This window comes from Phyllostomus hastatus, unplaced genomic scaffold, assembly GCF_019186645.2.
Source record: "Phyllostomus hastatus isolate PE091 unplaced genomic scaffold, TTU_PhHast_1.1 phas_contig_159, whole genome shotgun sequence".
In the NCBI taxonomy this organism is placed as follows: domain Eukaryota; kingdom Metazoa; phylum Chordata; class Mammalia; order Chiroptera; family Phyllostomidae; genus Phyllostomus; species Phyllostomus hastatus.
The window spans coordinates 27,237,760-27,251,237 of NW_025333640.1; the positions used below are offsets into that span (position 1 = coordinate 27,237,760).

General features: G+C 47.1%; 1 protein-coding gene across 1 annotated transcript in view; it reads right to left on the bottom strand.

The window, feature by feature from the left end:
- Positions 1 to 13,259, bottom strand: part of SMAD1 (SMAD family member 1) — a 62,950-nt gene extending 49,691 nt beyond the window's left edge. Inside the window, exon 1 of the mRNA XM_045831683.1 lies at positions 12,996 to 13,259. The gene's annotated coding sequence lies outside the window, so the exon portion shown is untranslated. The remainder of the gene's footprint in view (positions 1 to 12,995) is intronic.
- Between the last annotated feature and the right edge of the window lie 219 nt (positions 13,260 to 13,478).

Genomic DNA, 13,478 nt, shown 5'->3' on the forward strand with positions numbered 1-13,478 from the left:
GATTTAGCCCTACAAGGCCTCAGGAGACAGTATGATGACTAAGGTGGCAAGATTTATTTATTTATTTGTTTTTTTTTAAAGATTTCTTTTTATTCATTTATTTTTAGGGAGGAAAGGGAGGGAGACAGAGAGAGAGAGAGAAACATCAATGTGCGGTTGCTGGGGGTCATGGCCTGCAACCCAGGCATGTACCCTGACTGGGAATCGAACCTGCGACACCTTGGTTCGCAGGCCGCGCTCAATCCACTGAGCTACACCAGCCAGGGCCAAGATTTATTTTTTATAAAGAAAAAAAATAATTGAAAGTGTTTGTGTACAAAATGAATACCACTGAACTGGGATTTTCAGAGAAATGTATTTCTGTATACAGGGTTGAACTAGATGACCTAATTCTGGGTGAATATGGTATGAGTAGGAACATACTTTTTTATTAAACAATAAAACTCAATTTTACAAAATGCAGTAACCTAACAAAAAGTAAGCTTCCTTCCCCTTCTAGTCCCCTTTCCATTGCCAATTCAAATATCCTTCAAGTTTTTCAGTGAATCTTTCCCAAAACATGTTTCGTACTACTCAAATCACTCAAGACCAGTTTGGCCCTGTCCGTTTCCCAGTACACAAATCTGTTATTTAGAAAAGGAAAATAACTTCTAAAAACCAAAGTTTACACAATCACTCTCCCAATTATAAGAGAAATACTTTCTAGCTGAGATGATACAACATTGATAACAACGATGTGTCATTTTGCAGCTGCCCCCTATCAGGAAGAGTGCTTCTTCAGGACGGAAACGATATCCATTTATTTCTCTGTTCTTCCCAAAACAGGGCCCAGGGCTGGCCTCACTGTAGGGAGGCACGAAACACCTGCTGAACTGATTAAAATCAGCTTAATAAAAAGCAGAACCCCCACAGTGGGGGTGCACCTTTTTAAAAGGATGCTTTTGGCAACATAAACCAACATCTCCACCTGTGCAACTTCACACGACAAAGCTCTTCATGTTTAAATGCAAATACATGCTGGCCTGCGCCAGGTGGCCCAGTTGGCTGGAGAGCTGGTTGTCACCCCATACTCCAAAAGGTTGCCGGTTCAGTCCCCGGTCAGGACACACACCCAAGGGGCGGGCTGATCCCCAATGGAGGCAGGCGCACACAGGATGTTTCTCTCACATCGATGTTTCCCTTTCTCTCTCTCTCTCCCCCTCCCTCTTCCTCCCTCCCTCCCTCAGTCCGTCCTCCCTCTCTAAAAATCAATAAACATATCCTTGGGTGAGGATTAAAAATAAATAAATGCGAATACATGTTGTACATGGAACTTGGATGCCAATCATTTAAATAAGATAATTTTGTTCACAGTTCACAGAAACACACTGAAAACCACTCGCACATTCCCTCGAGCTTGAACAAACCAAACAGAGGCACACAGACCCGAGTACCGGGGAAGAAGAGTCATTATTAATTACGCCGGGCTGCAAAGCCAGCGATGGACAGCAAGCGGAACAGGAAGCTGTGCTGGCTGAGAGGCAAGCTGTATACAATCGACTGTCCTGGGCCTGAACAGGGCTGAATGTGTATCGTTTCTAAAGCTGTGCTCACGGCACCATGATGATTCCTTTCATCTTCCCGGAGCTCATCTTCTCTCCCCAACTCAGCTTAAAGAGTTTGGGGGGTGGGTCTGAGCAGAGCCCCCCAGTGTCGGGTCCCGACTCCAGTCGGCCCAGGGAGGACATAAGAGTGGGGGGGTGGTAGTGACAGGCCATGGTGCTGAGCCCTCCCCGTGCCACGCAGAAACATTTACAGACCATTTGGAAGAAAGACGGTGAGGCAGAAGACACTGACAGATCTGAGTCTGCCTGCTGGCTCGGTAGGAGCTCACTTACTGCTGGGGGAGACCGTGCACTCAGCGCAGGGGAGGGCCCCACCGGTCCCCAGCAGACTGTTTAACTGCAGCATAGGGAGAGCCTTTTGTATTTTCTTTTAATTTTATAATTTATTTTTTTTAACCTCACCTGAGGATACACTTACTGATTTTACAGAGAGGACGTGGGAGGGACAGAGGGAGGAGGAAGGGGGCGGGGAGATATTGAGGAGAGAGAGAGAGACATTAATTGATCCCCTCTTGGATGTGCCCTGACAGGGACTGAACCCGCAACCTAGGCCTGCGCCCTGGCCAGAAATTAAACCTATGACCTTCCAGTTTGCAAGGACAACGCTCTAACCAGCTCACCCACTGAGCCACACCAGCCAGGGCCGTGAAGCCTTTTTACACACACAACCCTGACCGTTATTCGTAAGAGAAAATCTAGCAAATTAAATGCTGATGCCTAACTTTGTAAATGGTTCTCGCTTTGTAAGAGGTTTTGCTGCATGGGAGAACTTTTCTCACTCGAACACCTCATAAACTAGTCCATCTCAATCACCAGACCCATACTCCAAGGCCATCACTGGGTCTCATACGAGTATGAAAATGTCACGATAAAGCAACTGCAGTACTGCCTGCCACTCAGGTAGGGGACAGTGAGGCTCACTTCCACGTGCTGTATTAATCACCAGTGTCGTCGAGGTTCCTTGTTCGTGCCAGCTGACTGAGAAACTGCACATAACTGGTGGCCCTGAGGGGTACCTCCTTGGAACGCCTGCTTCTGTTAAGAGGCAGGAAAATTTAGGCTCCCCTTCCTTCGATGAGAAAAGGCCAGCTTTCCCAGACTGATACCTTCCGGTTCACAAACAGTAATACAAAAGGGTGAAAAGAGAAGACAACTTCATCCCATTCCACTGAAGAGCCGGATCCAGGACACAGCAAAATATTTTATGGCTATTAGCAGCTTACATTTTGTTTGTTTGTTTGTTTGTTTGTGAATTGCTTGTTCACATCCTTGACTGATTTTTCTACAGCAATGGTGTTCCTAATTCACTCAACAAATTTCTTACAAAGAACAGTCACTTGCTATAAATTTGTTACCTAAAAGATTATGTTTGTGAGTGTCTACTTGGTCATTTGTGGTCACATAAATGCTGTCAAATCTGTACGTTTTGCCTTTCTGGCTTCCTCTGCCGTGGGAGTCCCGTTGAGAAGGGCTACAGCTGGTGATTAACACTTCCCCACCTCTTGGAATGGCACGAATCAACCCCCACGTTCCTTCTGACACTATGGCAAGAATCCGTACTGGGATCTTTCTGCACTGAGCATATGTTACTCTAATAAACAGAAAAGTTTTTTAAACCGTAATGAACACTGTAAGAAAAGCCATTGATAAATTCAGAATACTTACTTTTTTAAAGCACTAGGCCAGCGATTTTCAACCAGTGTGCCACTAGAATTTTTAAAACATGCAATACCTGACTATTAGTCAGGGGCACGGACCTCCTTTCCCTTAGATTGTCAAATTAAAAAGTGACAACAACCAAAGCAACAATAGCCATCCAGTGTGAATCAAAATTGTACCTATTTTTTTTGTCAGAACAGCAAAAAAAAAAATGTTTTTTTTTTTAGTGTGCTGCAAAATTTTAGTAATTAGTTTATGCATGCCATGAGATGAAAAAGGTTGAAAATCGCTTCTCTAGGCAATGTAAATAACTTTTAAAAAGCATTTTCAGGCATTCTTCTCTTAGTTCAATTTCTACACTTTTCCTAAAAACCTTCATCTACAATTGTCAGGGAAAGGCTCCATCTACAAATTCCCAAACTTGGTATTTCACAATTTCATTACCGGCATCCCCACTGCTTAACTCTTCTTCTCAATTCATTCAGTCCATTAGACTCCTTGTAACCTGTGACCCCCTTATCTAGACTGGATCCAATACTCTCTCATTAACATTCTAGACTCTAAAATCCCATTGATTTTTATAAATAGCTAACATTTTTCCGAGTGCTTGCTGCATGCCAGCCCCTGTGCCCCGTGCCCGGTGCCCCATGCAGTCGGGACTCAGTGACCGGAAGACGCACCTCCTGCCTTCACCTCCGAAACCAGGACACTTGTCACTGATGGCCCGGCACGTCTAACCGACAGTTTTCCCATCAGGGGGACCTGAAATAATGCCTCACAGTTGGCAGCATCTTAGATTTGACGAAATACGACAGTGTAACTCGTTTCCTTTGCAACTGATCGTGAGGCTGGCACTGTTACCCCCCTTTTTCAGATGAGAAAAAGGAAGGTACGGATGTTACTGGCAGGCAGCTTTCCCAAGGTTACGAAACAAGTTAAGTTTTGGGGGCTCGGACTTAAACCCAAACATCCAGGTTCTAGGGCCTCACTTCTCAACCGGTTTCCTGTCCCTCGGCCAGCATCAGCTCTACCGACCTTTCCCTCCCATCTGCTCCCACGCCACTGGGTCACGCTGGGATCTGCGGTTCCCTGGTCTTGTTTATGGCCACGTCAAGCTTCACCCCAGGCCTCCCCCTACCGTTTAAACTTTGAAGTCTCCAGCGGTTTTTCCAAAACTCCATTATTCCAATCTTCCAATACCATCTGCCAATCCCCCTGCCTCCCCAGCCCAACGAAGGGACCTGCCTCCCCCGCTACTGGGAAAATCGGCACACGCCGGCATGGGCTCTGCCGTCTGCTTCCTTGTCAGGTAGCTCTCCGGCTCCACCACGGCTACTACTTCCTCACCCGGGGACCACTGTCTCCACCAATCTCTGTTTCTGTCCATTAACTGCTTTCTCTCGACCTTCAAATACCGACAGGGCTCATCTATTTTGAAACAAGTCACCTGAGGGAATCAGAAGAATCTAGTCCTCACTTCTCAGCACACTAAGTCTCTTTGCCTCAACTGCATTTACTTGATTACCCTGGTCTTTCCTCCTCCACCTTGAACTTGATGTTTCCCTTCTGAACTAGTCCTGGAATCTCTCTTCCCTTGACTTCCTGGTTTAACTGCTCCTCCGACCCCACACCTTTCTTCCAGTTCCTTCTTTTGTCTCCCTCAAACACACCGCTCCCTTCTCCTAATTCCCAAGTGTGGATTTCAATGGAAGAGTCAATCATCAGTTCTTTGTTTCTCCGTTCAGGATTCTCTCAAAATACCCGCCATTCTCAGAAGTTCAACCATCATTTCCAAAGTCAGTCGCAGCTGGGAATCTATACTTAAAGCCCCAAGCCCTTCTCTAAGCTTCTGCTTAGTCTGTATCTCCAACCTGCCTGCAGATACCTAGATACCCCTACCCCACCTTAAATTCAACCCGTCAGTTCTAACATCATTCACACAAAACTTTATTCCTTCTACAGGCAGTTCTTCCCTATTCTTAAGTAAAAGCTTGATTACTTTTCTAGCCACTCAGGTTGCAAGCTTAAGAATAATCTCTGCCTTCTCTCTCTCCCATTACTTCTACAGCCAGATAACCAGCAAGTATATTTTTACTCACAAAACCCACCTCATACGATACATAAATCAAATAGCTTTCTTATAATCTCCTGGCATATGGACTCTACCCCAGCCAATCAATCCAAACTGCGTGTTCAAACACCTTCAGTGACCTCCAGTGTATGCTTATTCTGGCATTCTAGGCCCCCCCCCCGAAACTGTCACCCCATCTTAATGTTGCTGAATCTCTCCCCCACCTCACCACACTGGCCCCTCAGGAATATCTACTGTGGTCAGGGAGAGCTGCTCACCAGCCTCGTGATCTACGCTGTCCAACAGGACAGCCACAGGTGGCCATTTCAACATAAACTAATTAAAATCTAAAATGCAGTTCTTGGTGGCACGAGCCACATTTTAAGTGCTCAGTACCCACGTGGGGCTTGTGGCAGTAGTGTCGGACAGTGCCAACCCAGAACACGGCCATCACCGTGGGAAAGTTCTACCAGACAGAGCTTCCCTCCGGAGTCCTTACCTCGGGAGCCTGCCACGCCAGACTCCGCCCGGAACGTCCCCCCGTCTCTGTGCGCACCCACAGGCCCTCCCATGCCACAGCGGTCCTCACGGCAGCTGTCTGGACAACTCGCTCCTCGGTTACCTTACACCAGCTGTTGCAATGTAGTTGCGTTTAATATTTTTAGATTTATCTTTAAAAAAGAAAATCCTCACCTGATAATGTTTAACTGATTTTAAAGAGGAAGAGAGGGGGAGGGGTGTGGGGAGCAGGGAGGGGAAGAGGGAGAGACATTGATGTGAGAGAGGAACATGGGTGGCTGCCTCCCAAAGGTGTCAGGCTGGGGATCGAACCACAGCCTTTGGGGGCTCAGAATGAAGCTCCAACCAACTGAGCCACCCAGCCAGGGTGCATTTAGTCTTTCATTTTCATGTTTTCTCCCCAATGACCCAGTCGCTCAGAACTAATAAATATTCATTGAATCATGAAGCATGTACTCCTTAAATACTACATCAAAATTATCAAATAAGAATGTTTAAAAGCCCTTTTCCATTAACATGACACATTTTATTTCAATCTAAACAAAAGATCATGCATTTACCTAATTTAATTTAATGCCTAATTATAATACTTAAGATAATTAGTTCCCTTTCCTTGTGTTTGAAACTGAAAGAAAAAGACAAAGGTCTGAAATGCTTCCACTTTGCATAATAACACTGCAAAGAAACCATAAAAGACAGAGAAGGGAGGTAAATAAATGAAAAGTCTGAGTAACTACACTCTATCTCAGACTGTAGGGGAAAAAATGTATAGTATAGAGGCCCTAAAATTAAGGGGAAATACACATAAAGCATTAAAATAATGTCTATAAATAAACTTTTGCCTCAAAAGCTAGACTACTCTGTTGTCCTCTTCCCAAACATGACACAGTATCTATCTACTTGCTTTTTGAGCTCAAACACAAACAGATGTGTAACTAGCTGCTGTGTGTGTATGTGTTCCCTTAAATGCGGGCTTGTTGTCACAAAAATTACTTAAGAACCAACCTACCACACCACAGACTCAGTTCTCCCGAGGGAACCAGGCTCCGAGTGTGAACCCGAGGAACCAAGCAGAAAAGAGATTAGGTAGAATCGCCAGGTACCGATTCCTGGGAACCTCGGACGGCTTGTTGCTTTATTTCCAAGAGGGACTCTTCCCTAAAGTCCTGATGTTCGCTTGTAACAAACCAGCTCACATACTGCAGTCCCCAGGACCTCCCTAAAAATCTGCTGTAGTCACAGGAGTTGAACCGTTTGTGAAAGTGCTGGCTCTTCCCGTCTGAAAGGTCGCTTCCCTTATGCAAATGACTCTTCTGCGGAGCTTGCTGGTTTCGGCAAGTCAGCCAGCCAGCAGTTGCTGTCAGCGTTAGGTTTTCGCCTACAGGACTAGTCGTATACTATCCTAAACAATGTACACCAAAAATGAAGACTTTAGATGTTCAGTGAGGACATTTGCACTACCTAGCTTAGCTATTTTTCCTGAAGGAAGCTACTCCAGAAAGCGGGTTAAAAAAATATTTCCAGGTGTTTTTGTGGCAAATCAGAAGACAGACTACCACACTGGACCGAACAGTTGCCCTGCCAGGTAACAGCAGAAAAGGGATATACAGAGACAAGAGGTTTCAGCTCGGGGGCAAACGGTGACGCCTCCCTTCGTTACCCAGAGCGCGCCCTGCTAAGGCCGGCAGCAGAAAGTAAAAGCAGGGCTGCCGGGCTGGGGAAGACACGCAGGTGTGTGGCAGGTGTGGTGGCAGGTGTGGTGGCAGCGGCAGGCCTGGAGGGGGCAGGGACGCTCTGCCCCTGCTCCAGACCTCACCCTGGGCATCGCTTCTGTCTGGCTGTTCCTCAGGTGCATCCTTTATAATGCACCGGTAGTGACTTTTTAAAAATGGAAAAAGAGAAACCACATAATCCAAGTACAATCACAGAGAACACTTCAGCAGCCTCCATGTCATTCCATACTTCAACATCCAACTTGTTTTATTTATCGTTTTTCTCCTCAGATCTTTCTAATTCTTTCCCTCATCACCCCCCAAAACTTCAGCTTTCGGTTAAGGGTGCGACTTGTTTTTGAAAGTCAAGGCAGGAGATTCGTATAGAACTTGCCTGACTTAAGGCGAACTTCGTACAATCCTGAACCACCCACTTTCCGGTAATGTCCCACCGATTAAATCATGCACCGGACATTTCTTTTCTATCTCTGGAATGGAAAAAGAAAAAAGGCAAACCTATCTCTGAAGTTGTCGGACTTGATTCCTACTCGGCATAAACAACGTTAGGTACAAAAAGTCAGCGGCATACCAAAAATTCCGCATTTCTCCCCTCCCCCAATTACAGTGTGCTGGGTGTGCTCGAACTGGCTCCAGCAGCACGGCGGGAAAACACGGCAGACCAGTGGGAACTGAACTACAGGAAGAAGGACCCAGGTCCTGGCTTTTCCTCCCTGGCGATCGCAGGAGGAGTGGCTTTTAGACACCCATCTTCTCTGGGCCTCGAGTGCTCAACTTGATAGGAACCCACTGAATGAGAAAGTCCTCAAAGCAGCTTTTAACATTATATAGCTCTATTCTCTGTAAAGGAAATTACAGATCTGAGTGTTTACGAAGGAACTTGGCAAGGCGGCCCCGTGGTGTCCTTCACCTGAAGTACCATGCGATGCGTGGACTTCAGCGAGCCCATGGGCCTATTACCAGGGCCGCCGACGAGCGGTTCTGAATGGGAGGACCGGGGTGAGAACGTACAGGATCCCTGATTTCATTGGATTCTTAAACAGCCCTAACAACAACAACAACAAAAAGTTAAGAGCAACTGAACTGCAAGACTATATAAAAGTAGACATTAAATGTAAAAAAAAATTTTTTGAAGGAATCTGCAATGAACTATTCTCTCAAGGTGCAGTGTTTACCGGCTAAGGAAAGACAAATTTTGATAAGACAAACCAAACTACTAGAACTTGCTTCTGCGGCACCATCAGCGTGTGGTTATACAGGAAAAACGTGAGGGAAAAGGGCCAGGAATGATGGAGAAAAGCAGAGATCAAACTAATTTGGCTTTGAGATCCATGAGTTTTACATCAGACGTATCCTTCCAGTTATGTTCTGCTCCCATACAAATTAACACCGTGTTTCCTTTCTTTCAAACACTTAAAAGGAGACAGCCAAGGAGAGCACAACAGCACAAACTTTGTCTAAAGGCCTAAAAAATAAAAGCCAAGTCATGCCTATAATCGAGTAATTAAGTCCAGCAGAACAATGATCATTTGGGCATTCTAGACAAATATGGGTGTGTGTGTATATATATAAATATATAAATATATAAATATAAATACATATATAGTTACAAGTTAAGACTTATAATCACTAGCTATGTAGCCTCAGGCAAGACAGTGAATCATTCTGAACTCAGTTTCTTTACTGGTAAAATGTGACTTACAGAAGTACTTAGAAAAATTCTGAGGCTGAAATGAGACAGGAGGATTAAAAACAAGGCGACAGCACTGGCTGGTATGGTTTGGCTGGCTGGAGCTCAGGTGCGAGGCTGGGGAGCCAGGTAGGGGAGCCATCTCCCACAGTGGTGTTTCTGGTGGTGGTTCTCTCCTCCTTCCCTTCCCCTCTCTCTAAATCAATAAGCATGTCCTTTGGTGGAGATTAAAAAAAATACAAATAAAAAATAAAATAAAAACGAGGAAACAGTAAAAACTCAGAAAAAAAGCTAGCGATCATTATGTCTCTAAATCAGATGAGAACCCACGACACCCATGAGAAATGTAATGCACAGAAAAGTCAACCTCGTTTTACCCAGAAGCTTCCCCCGGCAGATCTAAACAAGGAGCAACGATGGGTTTCGACCCCACAAACTCATCGGCAGAGGTAGCAAGCAGAGAAGTAGCTGCACGATAAGCAGAAAAGGCGGAAGAAGAGAAACAAAATCCCAGAGCAGCTCTGTCCAAAGAAGCCTCCTCCCATGTTCTATACAGTATTGTCCAATATGGCAGCCACAGGCCACACGTGGCTGCTGAGCACTCGAATGGTGACTGGTGTTCCTGAGAAGACAGATTTTTATTTTTATTTAATTCTAATTAATTTTAGTTTAAATACCCACTTGCGGCTAAGGCAACCTTACTGGACAGCGCAGCCCTAGATGACCCATGGACTGAACAGGGACCTTTAGAAATTCAAGCAAAAAACTGGGGTCTTTCCCTGAAGTGTCCGTGCGTTTGGTTCAACTATCTTTGTTTTCAGAGGAGACCTGGGAACTACGACTAGTTAAAAAAAAAAAATAACATGTCAGCTGATACATCAATCCACGGCAGCTCAGCTCTAATAAAAGGATCAGAGATAAGAAGTAGGTGGTCCTCTGATATTTTAGAAGGTCCCAAAGGCCAAGTTAGATTCAAGCGCACATGAGGCACGATTCCATACACGGGCCAGAGCTGCAAAGGTCCTAATCAGCAGCTCCCGAGCATCTGTTTCCCCACCGCCACACGGAAAGCTGCTTATACCTGCAGACTGAACACCCATGCATTTATCATCAGTTTTTTCAGAAATTCAGAGTGCTGTAAGCCTTCTAAAACACCAGCATTCCTGGCCGGTTCAGCCTTTCCATCATAAACAAAACCTATGTACCACCCATATTTGAGGTATAATGCCAGACTCCTGCTTAGCTGCCCCTGTAATATGGTTTAATTATGATGACTGAACTAATAGGCTGACATCATAGACTTTTACAGGCTGACCCCATGTCATCCTGATGTATCATTTTGCGCCAGTTCAGTGCTGTAAATCAATTTAAGATCTCGAGCAGGTTGAAAAGGCTGGTAATGATGCTTTCTCTGCTGCCTCTGGAGACTCTACATTATACACAACTTACATTATTTATAAAGCCTCAATGATGCCTCCATTAGCCTTGTAAGACTACACAAATGAGATCTTTTATACACACACAACTTGGCCCCGATCATGTCGGCGACTGCGGCTTAAATACACTCGTCTAATTACACTCAAGTTCATTCTTTCTCCAATCTAACCAAGTTATTAAGTTTTATCTTTAACCCAGAATTACTAGAAATCAAAATCACAATCGGAAATTTAGTTCTTAACTAGTAAATGTATTTGGAAGATGAGACTTCCTCTTAATGCTTTAATCAACTTAGTAGAAAAAAAATTAAATTTTGAGAGGTGTACAAGGTTAACATTTTCAATTGCCTAAAACTGTCATTTTTCTAACGCAAAGGTCACCTGCTCTTCAAGGGTATATAAAACCAAAGGATGATGCAAAAAGGAAAAATGGGTTTGGTTACATACCTATGGTTGGAGAGGGGACAACACTAACGCAAGGACATATCCCCACCTCAGAAGAAACCCGATCCAGCCTGGATCCCTGGGAGGCTCCCGCATCGCCCACCTTTAGAAAATCATCTCACGACCCTAGTTACAGTTTCCTAAGAACTGCAGTATTACACAAATGTACACCACCTGCACAGAAATATCAAATAACTGCAAATGGGAAAGAGGGAGGGGGTGGGGAGGACACACACACTTAAATCAGTACAGCATATGTAAGCCCGGCACCTACATCACAGTAACATGGATGCGAAATATTTATACTAATTGAAAATGCTGGGGCAGGAAACCTTGCTTCAGACTCGGTTCCTTTTCAATAGTAGTTCCAACACAGCTCCTCTACCTCCAATAAAACGTGAAGTGGTAATCATCGACAAAGCGAACAATCACCACAAGCAGAGAACACTTTCCTCATTGTGTCACTGAATGTAATAGGCATGTTATCCACGCCAGGCCGGCAGGCAGAGCGAGATATGTTCCGAAATAAAGGCATGTGTCAGCAACAGGAAAGACATACAGAAATCGTGCAACTTCTGAATCATTCCACCTACTTTGAAACTTCCGATACAATGGAAATCAGAGACCGCCAGGAGGAAGAAAAAGGCCGGTTGTCACAATATTCGAGGAACACGGTGCTTTCTCGGGAGCAGGTTCTCAGACGCGCCTCATTTTCGGAAGGGAAGCGCCTTCCCGGTTATCTCGCACAGTGTATTTAAAAAAATCGTGCGCGCCTCCAAATAAACAAAAGCCGCAGCTACTGCAGTTGTGAGATCCGGCAGGCATCTGTTCCTCCTCCCTTCCTAAGGACATCAAGGAAGCGCTCTGCCTTTAAGCCTTCATATTTATTAAGCAACTAGAAAAACAAGCCCACATCTCTCTCTGTCTCACACCCACCACCCCCACCTCCTGCAGAAACAACCCCGAGAAACCCTTCCAAAGCCAGGGAGCAGAGTAAATGAGCAGTTGTTCAACAGGGAACTCACAAATACACTTGCAGTGAGGCAATCGAATCCGGTCAAGGGAAAGGAATGAGACGACACTTGGAGGCGCAGGGGGGTGTAGGCGGAAGAGAAAAAAAATTACGCGCAGCCGCCGCCGCCAAATCTTTGAATAAATTAGAGGGAATTTCGGTACGAACTTTCCTTGACCTCTACCCAAGAGGTTCGTTGGGGCAGTGAAGGGCACAGGTCTGGGATGCAGAGGGGCCCAGGACACTGGGTGTCCCCCCACAATGTGATCGGCTCCGAGCGCCTAAAGGGCAGTGCTGACGGCCGCCCTCCAGCTCCCGCAAGGGTGGCCCGGGCCAGCGCGGGACACAATGGGCCCGCGGGCGGCGAGGACGGGCCTGAACTGGGCTGCAAAAAGGGAAAGAGAAACGGGGAGCAGGCAGAGGGGGAGGGGGCCGGGAGGTCCCGCGCCGGTAGGGCCGGGGACAAGGCTGGGGCGAGGCTCCGGCCGAGGAGCCAGGCTTCCCCACCGCAGCCCCAACAAAGACGTGAGGGGGATCCCAGGCAAGCCTTGCCCAGCTGGTTGGGGTGAGCGGAGAAGGTGGCAGGTTTGTTTCTCCCAGTGGCCGGGAGGCGCCATCATGGGGGGGGGGGGGGATTCCCGATCCGCCCCACGCGGGAAAGAGCCCCCTCCCCACCGAGGCTAGCACCGACCCGGGGGACCGCGGCAGTCCTGCGGACCGATGCCCGCCCCAACTGAGGCGGCGGCGGCACTGGAAAGTCCAGGGTGCCAAGGGGAGACAGCGGGAACACAGCAGAAGAGAAAGTTGGGTTCGGGTCTGTTTCGTTTTACCGGGTTGGCAGCAAGCCTGTCCACGGGCACAGGAGTGGCCTGGAGAGTGGAGTCCTGCGGCCCCAGTCGGGGCAGCCGGCCGCTGCGCCTCGCTGCGATCGCAGAGTCCTTCCCCACGCCTCGGCCAGGCTGAGCCGCTCGGCCTCTGCTTCCTCCTCCTGCCCGCTCGCTCCTGGAGCCTGGATTGATCTGGTCGCGCTGGCGTCAGGGAGTCGGAGCCGCCCAGCCTCCACTCCTCCGCTGCCAATACCCGGCGCACTCGCCCGCCCGCTCGCTCGCTCACACGCGCACCCGTGCGCCGCCGCCGTGCGACCAGGGATCCTCTCCAAATTCCTGGCCCCGCCGGCGAGGGGAGCGGCCCCAGACCCGCCCCCCCCCCCATTGATTCCAAAAGGGAAAAAAAAAAAATACTGTGCGCGTTCGGACTTCCCTCTCTCTACCTCCTTTAGTACTGGTGAGCAGACTTGTCGCATTATCTGCAAG